This window comes from Pinus tabuliformis, chromosome 2_2 (genome assembly GCF_031772625.1).
Source record: "Pinus tabuliformis cultivar Carrire ecotype Pingquan chromosome 2_2, CPIR1, whole genome shotgun sequence".
Classification (NCBI taxonomy): domain Eukaryota; kingdom Viridiplantae; phylum Streptophyta; class Pinopsida; order Pinales; family Pinaceae; genus Pinus; species Pinus tabuliformis.
In genome coordinates this window covers 445,942,678-445,950,527 of record NC_142300.1, presented here as the reverse complement: position 1 = coordinate 445,950,527, position 7,850 = coordinate 445,942,678, and positions in this window count along the sequence as shown.

Here is a 7,850-nt window from a genome sequence, read left to right as displayed (position 1 = left end):
TTTGAGCAAAAACCCACCTCAGTTTCGTTCCCTGGCCCATCACACTGTCTATCACTGGAAGCCAGTATGCATGGCACCTCCCATGTGTAGTAGGTGAGATGAATCCCTGTTTTTGTGAAGCACAGGTGTGATGACTGAGTAGTCCTATTTCTTTGCTTGAAATTTGGGTTTTTTGTCCTTGTTTTCAGCTCTCTTTAGTTGTTTTTCTGCTTATGAACATTATCTCATTGTTGAAGCCTCCTTTCTTTACATAGTTTAGCCTCCATTGGTTAGGATTGGTAAATGTTTTTATGTATTTGTCCATCATTTGCAATCCTTAGTAAAAAAATTTCTTAAATCGAACTGTCATTTTGGTACAAAAAAGTGTCGTAATTGTCGTTTTGTATCAAAAAGTGAAGTGTCGTTGAGTCTTCCTTCCTTAGATAGTTGATTGAAATTCTTTTCATGTATTTGATTTGATTTGTTGATATTTGAAGTGTCAAAAGCATCTTCTATTCGAAATTGAAAAGTGTCGTTTAAGTCTTCCTTTCATTTTGAAAAAGAAATTGTCGAAATGTCGCTTTGAAGAAATATTTCAGATCTATACTCAGTTTTCCTTTTTGGCATTTCTCACATTAAGGGAACGAAAAACAAATACATGCATCTGCATTTGCATTTAGACTGTGTGCAAAAAATTATTTAGGAAAAGTGCATTTAGTGTGTGCTCTTTGCTCTCTGTTTGAAAGAATCGTAATCTTCTTTCCTTAGTAGCTAGGATTTTCATTGCTAAAAAATAACAACGATTGTTTATCATTTTAGATTGCATATTTAGGAATTTTACATATACATCACACACAGAACCTTGAAAGGAAAACTTCTAGTCAATATCAACTCTAAAATAAATTTCAATGAACTTAACAACACTTTGGAACCTAACGCAACACATCTAGAGGTCTAGGCTAGAGACGTATTCCGGCGTCGTAAAATCTAGTAACTATCGTTTTCATCGAAGGTTGGGTGATTCCTCCTCTTTGATACGACAAGTGCTAGTATGGAATTGTGCTCCCTGTACCATCAAGTATATATTGGGAGACCACAATAGGCTAATATCCTTCATCCATAGGAAGCCGCATCTACTGCCCTATCGATCACAATGCACTGAACATAGCATTCGGGAAGATTGATTGTCATACATAAGTCCTTGGTAATTTCTCTTTAATTTATCACCAAGGTTTATTTTGCAGTTTTGTGATTGGTTTGGTAATCCCTCTATCTAGATCTCCAGAGTAGTCACTTTTGTTCCATTTCAACTCCTTAAAAGTAAAGGTCCATCTAAGAACTTGTCACTTCATGCTCAATAAAAATCGAAGGGGACTAGAGTCATCTTTAGCTTTTTCTCGACTCTTAAAAATTGAAAAACTAAAGTTCTATCAAAGCATCATTAAAATTTATTAAATTTAGAATAACATCCATATTCCTTTGTTGATCTTAGGTTGAGTTAATGGAGTCTACCAATCATGGAATCCCTCTTGAGGGGATTCCTAGCCCTTTTACATCTTGGGGAAATATTGGTGCACCTCATATGGCCACATTGTCTCTGCCAAGTCTGACTATTGGCCTGCCAGTGTGGCTGTTCTCAACCTTTGTGGTTCAAAATAACATGATTCCTCAGCAATCAAATCAGCATCCAGTTGATACTGAAGTTGACCCTTCACCTTCCTCTTTGTTTGTTTCTCCCTCCCCTTCATCTTCACTTGGTGAAAATAGTGAGCCTGAGAAGAAGAAGAAGAAGAAGTTAGTTAAACAAGGGGTAAACCATGAATCATCTAGTGAAAATCCGCACACTAAATCTCCAAAATATCCTTGTGTAATTTGTGAAGGAAACCATTTTCATCGAGATTGTCCTTGCATTCCACAGATCTTGAGAGAATGGTCTCCCCGTTCGCACTGTCCAGTGTCATCAACCTCTGGTGATCATGTTGACAACACACCATCAACTAGTGAAGATGAAATTCCTAGAAAGGTCAAAATTCCATGTGGATTATGTGAAGGAGACCATCGTCTTCCCCGTTGTCCTTTCTTGGATGAGGCAAAAAGAGTCTTGCGTAATCGTCCTACTTCATCGCAGTGACTTCCATCTGGATACAAGAAACTCACCTCAAGCCCTTTTCTAGTTGAATGTCCGACTGACATATCTCAACCGTCGGTCAAAATGCCTATCATTGAAAATAAATCTTCTGAGTCCACACCGGACCAAAGTCAATAGGTCGAGATGGTAGTCGACCCAGTATTGCCTTCAAAAGATCCATCTTCAGATGATATCATTCCCAAAGAGAGTGATAATGATACTGTTCAAATTCTTTTTTCAATTCAGAGTCCGATGAACTTGAGGGCAATCCGCCTGTTTCTTCACAACATGAAGAGAATCCCCCAATTCCCGCTACTCAAGGGGTTATTTCATCCATTTATTCAGTACCCCCTCCAAGCAGTCTAATCGCTTCCTTTGATTGGAATCGACTAGCAAGATCTTGCCTTCCTTATAATGTACCATTCTGAATCATAGTACAAGTTTACAAAATGATCATGTCTGGCACTATCATAGATGAAGGGGCTTCAGTGAGTATCCTTTCCTCAACTTCTTGGAAAGCACTAGGTTCTCAATCGCTTATGCCTATTACACAGAACTTGTTAGGTTTTAATAAAAGAACCACTCAACCATTAGGGATCCTTCCCAAGTTGCCGATAGCTTTGAGAAGGAAAACAGTTCACTTGAATGTGATGGTAGTCCAAGGACTGTTAGATTTCAATCTACTCCTCGGACATGACTATGTTTACAACATGGAAGCTATTGTTTCTACACTCTTTCGAGTGATGTGTTTCCCGCATGAAGGCAAAATTGTCACTGTTGACCAGCTTTCGTTCCCTGGTTCAAACACAGCTTCAGGTCAAACATCATCTCTAAATGGTCCTTTTGCATCAAGAGTGTCTCTTCAACCTTCATTTCATCCACCTAATTACCGCGAGTAGTCTGGTGGATGAAACAAATCTTAGGGGGCATGCACCCTTGTCTATATGACGGACGAACCCAGCCGAAAAAATAATTCTCCCTGTGAGTTATGTGATTGGTCTCTGACACCTTTCACCTTCATCTATTCTACAGACAAAGTGCAGGAAGTGTTTTGTCTAAACACTAACAGAAAAATCATCCTACTTAACCACAGTAAATTTCCATATGGTTACCTAGAGACTCTCTTTTGATGCCTGGGGGTATGCAAACCCTTTTTTATGCAATCAAAAAGCGACCAATTTCATTTTTTTAGCTTTTTAGTTTTTTAACTTCTTAGGTTAGGTGATTGGTCTGTTCCACCAGTCACCATTGTCTGCGCTACGGACAAGGCAAAGGAAAAGTTTTTGTCTAATCTGCTGATAAAACCATCCTACCTAACCTCAGTAGTTCCTTAACTTTTTATCATTTTTTTAGCTTTGTAGTTTGGTCATTTCTAGCCTACATAAAAAGGCAATGAGCAATGTTATCGCATGATTCAAGCTCGTTATAAAATAAACATACCACTGAGCACAGTTTTTCCCGGTTCAAGCTTGTTAAAAAATGAATCCACCCTCAGTAAATAACCTTTGTGATTGCCCTGCTATCAGCCTTTTGAGCCTTGGTTGTGTTCCTACCATCATCGCCATTCTTTCGGCCGATCATACGCTCCCACTTGATTGTTTACCTTTTTGAAGAATAGCTGCAACGAGTGGTCCTGTTAGCCACCCTCTTCACATCACCATGTTTTGAGAAGTTCCAAACTCACTTGGAACCTGTTGCTACCCTAGACGCCACTCGTTCCTCAAAACGAGTCCCCTTTAAACTCTTTTTAGACTCGATAAATATGAAAATATTGTCGAACTACTGGCCTCCCCATCTCACTAAAGTGACTGGAAGTGCCATCCCTCTTGTACATTTTAATATTTTTCAGACCTGAGGGATTATCTTAACAAAAAATATCGAGCGCTCGTCTTTTCGACTCGCTAAAGTTATCGAAAACTCATCCCTTTTGCGTTATTTTACTCTTTTTTGGACTTAAGTGATTATGCTACAAAAAAGAACTGCTGGAGTTTCCTTTTCATCCCTTTTCAAACTCTCTAAACATGAAAAGGATCGAGTTGTCTTTGTCGTTAAACTTGTTAAAACAATAGCGACAAACTTTTCCCCCCAAACAAGAACGAGTTTCACTATCGCTAGGCTCGCTAAAACATAGCGACAGGTTTGCCCGAAGGGCAAATTATAAAACAAGAATATGTTATCCTCCTCAAGCTTGACAAAAATAAAGAGGTACTGGTCAGCAATGACTCGGGAAAAAGGGAAGAAAACTTGAAGAATTTTATGGTAGCAGGTTGCTCTTGAACATGACACTTTCACTCCATCGCCATGATTGAGTCAGGTTGGGTTATTCTGTTCACCAATCATGTCACCATTGGTCCTCCATACCATCCATCTTTTGGGTTTAACGCTACCAATCCATCTCAGTGTCCCCGATATGTTCAAGAGAAGTCATTCAGATAATTCACCATCTAGTCAATGCCTCATCCGCTGCAATACCTTCACCCTCTATTTTTCATGACCGTCATTCCTAAACCTTGTATTGTCGATTGTTTTCACCTCTAGAAAATCATTCGATTCGTTTCATGTCATAGATGTGGGATACATTAAGGCCCTCCTACGATGGGTCACTTCTTGTCAACACCAGCTTGTTATCCAAGAATTTGACATAGAAACAACCCTTTCAGTACTTTGAAGCTTACATGCCTCAATGTCAAGTTTCTCACTTCCGGCGATAGGTTTACATCAATGGCCTTAGACCGAAAGATTTTGCCTGGTGTTCGACATCGGATCATATATTCACACCACGTGAATTGTACTATAGTACCTTGAGGGTCATTATCATTATCGGTGATTCCTCTCACACCTATTAACAGCTTACATTATTGGCTGGTAATCAGGCGATGTCTTTCCATGTTTGACTGCAGGACATCTTTTCACATGGATCGACTTGTACATTGGGTTAATATTGAATGAGTTTGAAGACCCCGGATCTAGTTTCATCCATCCGAGCTACGATATATTCAAGGATATAAAGACATCAAATGTACACAAAAGTTGCATATATAGTCATCTAAGCCAGGGAAGATGTCTCTTCATATGAAGAATCACCAGTCTGCAACTGCAAACAATTATCTGCCTTATGTACATGAAAATGAATTTATAAAGCTGAGCGTGGGAATGCCCACCTCAGCTAGATCATGAAAATAATATGATGATGATGTATTTTATTGTATCTTATATAGGTCACCTTCGAGTTCGAATACCTCGAATCCTCATGATAAAGCATTTCACCCGACATCAAAAGATTTACAACTTCATGCTTTAGGGGGCAACTGCTATAGACATACTTGGGCACTGTAACCCCAATATTATATGCCAATAAACCAAGGGCTCTTTAGCCCCTAAAAGTGTTGTTTCATACCCTAAAGGATCATGGTCAACTGATTACATCATTCCCCAAAAGTTCCACCTGAAAAACCACTCAGAACTGGCCAAAACTGGACCATACTGACTGCCCCACTGTTAACGTGCGATGTACTGACTACTACACTAGCTAGGTGCGATGCATACTGAAGAGGCCTTCTATAGGGTGCAATGAGCGAGGATGGACAAATGTCCGAGATAATTTTCTAAGTGGATGCTCATGGAATCCTCCAGAAACTTCTCCTATGACACTTGCCTCTCTGAATTCGCCCAGGGATGAGTAAGAGATCCAATAAATATCCAAGTGGAACCAAGAACTACAAGTGGAATGACACTAATCAAAAACCTAGAGATGACTCACACCCTTGCAAACATCTATAAATGGATCCCTCATCTGAGAGATCTGGAGGCTGGAATTTTGTAATTTGTAAGGAAGTGTTGATAGTTTATCTTTGAGAAAGAGCATTGTATTGTTGGGTGATCTTGCTTTTCATGAGGTGAAGAGGGCTTTGATGCTGGGAGGATGATGCTAGATCAGACAACTAGGTTGTAATTCTCCCTTCTACTATTAGTAAAGTTATTTGAATTTTCCTCCATACATTCATGTATTTGTGAATTCCATTGTATGATCAATGTACTTCTGATTCTGCATTGTTTATGATATAATAGATTGAGATGCTTTGATGGTGTTTTGTTACTTTGTCTCTGCGAGTATTCATTGAATGGGATAAGTAGGAGAAGAGGTGCAAGCTATATCAAGGGAGAGAGGAATCAAGAAAGGAGTCAAGCGGAAGATCCAATTTGGTCTCTTTGTTCCTCTCTTATCTATTATACATAAAGGAAATCGCAAATTGCTTTGATTGTTTGTTTCTAGGATAGCTGCCAATCCTAATGGGACTAGTAGATCGAAAAGAAACTAGTTTTCCTAGAAACACTCATCCAAAAATTTCATGCTCCGTGCCCACATTTCACGGAGTCTTTACATTATATTGACCAACACTTCGGGCTTTAAGCCTTAAAAACATGCTATGGGGGGTCTGCTGCCCAACACACCCCCAACACAATCATCGTGACTCATCCCGAGTCACTTGACAGGTGCAACGATCTTTGAATGAAGCCTTTCCAACTATTCTTGAGCTGCGCGAAGGTCCATAGCGCACTGTGCTACCGTCAGCTAGATCTGCTCCATTTCTGCTTCTGAATCATCTGCATCTGACTTAATTCTCTACTCTGATGTTTCCTTCTAGTACCCGTGTTTATAGTCCCACACCTTTGTCTAGCTTCTCATGTCTTGAAGACTGTGCTTTGGTCAGTTAGTCAGACAACTAGCCCATCCCTATAGGGCTTCAGGCAACTACCATTCACTTTCCCTGGGAGGGGTTCTCCATTAAGTTTGACTAGCTAAACCGCACCTCCATCAATGACCTCTTTTACCACATAGGGTCCCAACTAGTGCATTTGGAACTTTCCTAGGAGCTTGTCGAACTTGCTGTCATATAACAACACTAAACCGTCTACCTTGAAGGTGCCAACTTGATATGGTGGTCCTGCCAGTTTTTCTCATGCTGTTTTTGTACCTACAGATGGAATCCCATCAGAAACTATTCTTACTCAAGTTCTTCTAATTGCGCGAGCCTCTCTTCTAAGGATTCACGGTCTGCCATGCCTGTAAGTGCTACTATTTGCAAACTGGGTACGATGCACTCCATCGGTATGACAACTTCTGTGCCATAAACTAACCTGAAAGGTGTCTGACCCATCAATTTTTTGCACGTGGTTCTGTATGCCCATAATACGGCAGGTATGCGTAGGTCCCAGTCATTTCGTCACACCTTACATACTTTGGTCAACGCAGTCTCCAGTAATTTGTTAAATTCTTCTACTATCCCATTAGCTTGCAGATGGTATGTGTTCTTTACTGATGATACACCTGGAACTCCTCGATGAGCGCACTAATGGTTTTATTCAGGAAGTCCATTCCCGGTCACTCATTAAGTTATTTGGGCAACCAAATCGTGTCAACACGTTCTCGAACAAAAACTTCGCAGCCATAGCGGCCGTGCAGTCCTTAATGGGCTATGATTCCGCCCATTGAGTCAAGTATTCTGTCGCGGTTATGATGTAGCATGCACTCATCTTCCCTTGAGGTTTGATCGGCCCCACAAAGTCGATTGCCCATTTTTCAAATGGCTGCAGTGTCATCTAAGGATTGAGTGGCATCTCATCCCTTCATGATGGTATTCCAGTCCTTTGACATATGTTGCAAGCTCGATAGTGTGCTTTTGAATCTTGGTGTAGGGTTGGACACCATAGCCTTGCGCAAAGAATCTTTTGTGTTGTCATG